The sequence below is a fragment of the Octopus bimaculoides genome, chromosome 3 (assembly GCF_001194135.2).
Source record: "Octopus bimaculoides isolate UCB-OBI-ISO-001 chromosome 3, ASM119413v2, whole genome shotgun sequence".
Taxonomy (NCBI): domain Eukaryota; kingdom Metazoa; phylum Mollusca; class Cephalopoda; order Octopoda; family Octopodidae; genus Octopus; species Octopus bimaculoides.
The window spans coordinates 20,478,178-20,480,726 of record NC_068983.1 but is presented as its reverse complement, the minus strand read 5'-3'; the positions used below and the strand labels follow the sequence as shown (position 1 = coordinate 20,480,726).

The following is a 2,549-nucleotide window of genomic DNA, read 5'->3' as shown; positions in this document are numbered from 1 at the left end:
TATGTATGTATATATATACACATATAGATGATGATGATGATGATGATGATGATGATGATGACGGTGATGATTTGAAACGTAATTACCATGCCAGAAGCTGTGAGGAAGTGTTAATTAATTAAGTTGAGCCCTGTCGACAGTTGATCGTCGCTTCAAAGATGAAAGGCAAAGCTGGTCTCAGCAGGATTCGCATTCGCAAAGTACCGGAACAAATACAGCAAGGCATTTTGTTCAGCGGTCTAACGGTTCTGAATGATTTCTAACATGAGTTGGTGGATCCAACTGTAGTTGATTTATATTTCTAGTATTTAACTGAAATTTACTTATGGCGGCCTCAGAACGATAAAATAGCATTGGCTAAATTGGGACGTTCCGCGTCAAACAACCTAACTGTGCATGCCACATGGAATTTTGTCCGACACTCAACCGGTTGTATATAACCGACTGTTGCACGCTGAGATAGTCATTTGAATTGATTTTGGCATATCATTAGTGCTCATTGGATGTTTGTACGAATTATAATGTCATCCGTTCAGCGATTTGGACTCAAAACATTAGTGGAACGTAATCAAATACCGCGAGATAATATATCGTTTTGAGCCACACACTATTACTAGGGTAGAGGTGTTAAATAAACAATAAACGGTTCGTTTGCAACTATTTTCTAATATAGGGACAAATCCAGTAATTTGAATGAAAGGTAATCGATCAGAAGGACTTAATACGTGACTGCTATTTCATTTCATCGAACTAAGAGAAACGAAAGGCAAAATTCACTTCATCGGGGTTGAACTCAAAATATAAATAGCCAAAACACATCGATAATCAAAACAGTAAACGGTACATTCATGTTATGAGCGCATCATTCGCATGCCAGATCGATGATATAATTGCTATTATTGTTGTCAAAACGATTTAAATTTCATTCAAAATATAGAAACCTCCCTTCTCCTCTTTCGTCTCATCATCGTAATCACTCTTTATCATTCTAATGCCACTGTAGCTATTATCACGTGCACGATAGATTCGGCTGTCAATCAACTGCATCGTTCAGAGCATCGAAACGCCTACGTTTATCATCTTTGTTTGGTGGCTATGGCGGTAGAAGTAGTTGAAATATCTGAGGATAGTGCTTTTTCTCTTTAGACTAACCCTCAACTTCTTGAACTATCATTCGGGAAGGAAGGAAGGAGAGAGAGAGAGAGAGAGAGAGAGAGAGAGAAAAAAAGAGAGAGAGAGAGAGAGAGAGAGAGTGATAGGGGAAGAACGACAATGCAGTGAATTATGAAGTAATATCGTACAGAAGGGCTGATGAGAGTCGTAACACTGATGTTGCTAAATTAGCCCAAATTATCAGTGAGTATGTAGGTTGCTGTTTAGAACTCGAAGATAATGGTCTTTCGTATATCAGAAAAATTCAGGTTTGCGTGTGAAATTCCCCGATTCACGCTACGTGATTAAGAACCCATATTGGCGATCTTGCTCTGGTTCTCGTTTGCCCTGTACTATTATTGCCATTTATTATCTACCTATTTATTAATGTATCCTTATTACTGATCTCACACTTTTACTATTTATAAAACATGTACTGGTTTTATAAATATCCTGTGCATTTCTATGCATTCGTTGTTTTCATATGTACTTCGTCTTAGTACAGTCCACAACGCTAATTAAACAGAAATTTATATTATTACTATTACCATTATTGAGCTGGCAGAATTGTTAAAGCGTGGGGAGAAAAAGTGCTTAGCAGCAACTCTCCCGGATCTTTATACTCTAAGATCAAATCCCGCCAAGTTTAACGTTGCCTCCTATACTTTCAAGGTTGAGCACTGGAAGCGAGGCAATCGACTTATCCCACTTCCCCTAAATTTGCTAGACTTATGCAAAACTTTAAAACTTTATCATTTTTATGATAGCGAACTGGCAGAATCGTCAGAGCATGAGAGTATATGGCAGCATTTCTCACAGATCTGAAAATTTTGAATTTAAATCTTGCAGAGGTTAACAATACTTTAATTCCTCAAGAATCGATGAAATATAGTATTGTTTAAGTGCAGGTGTTGATGGCATCGAATAACCACCTCCCCTCAAAACTACTGACCTTATAATTATGTTGACATGAAGAAAAATCAATCTGACATACCTAAAATCCATCTTCAATAATGGCAGGGTAGGAACTTTTACACTTCTAATTTTTCAAGGTATCCAATGGTCAAAAATTGCGTTTCTGTAATTAAATTAAAATTTAAAAAATTAAATACTTCACAAAGAAAGAAAGAAAGAAAGAAAGAAAAAGAGCAATGCGTGATATAAATACTAATAATAATTGTTCGATATATGCAAATAAAGTCATGTGAAATTAAATTAGCAATATATGTATCATACTGAATGTAGATGCACTGCTGAAAGGCACGTTACCGCGAATTTCGTCGTGATAAAACATCTCGCATGGATATGGTATATTTAAAAATAAAACACACACACACACACACACACACACACACACACACACACACACACACACACACACACACACATAAATTTGA

The 2,549-nt window shown here is 36.5% G+C and overlaps 1 protein-coding gene across 6 annotated transcripts in view; it reads right to left on the bottom strand.

The window, feature by feature from the left end:
* Positions 1–2,549, bottom strand: part of LOC106884261 (inactive histone-lysine N-methyltransferase 2E) — a 514,331-nt gene that overhangs the window by 384,927 nt on the left and 126,855 nt on the right. For all 6 annotated transcript variants that reach the window (XM_052966073.1, XM_052966075.1, XM_052966074.1 and 3 more), the window contains exon 2: positions 2,147–2,230. The gene's annotated coding sequence lies outside the window, so the exon portion shown is untranslated. The remainder of the gene's footprint in view (positions 1–2,146; positions 2,231–2,549) is intronic.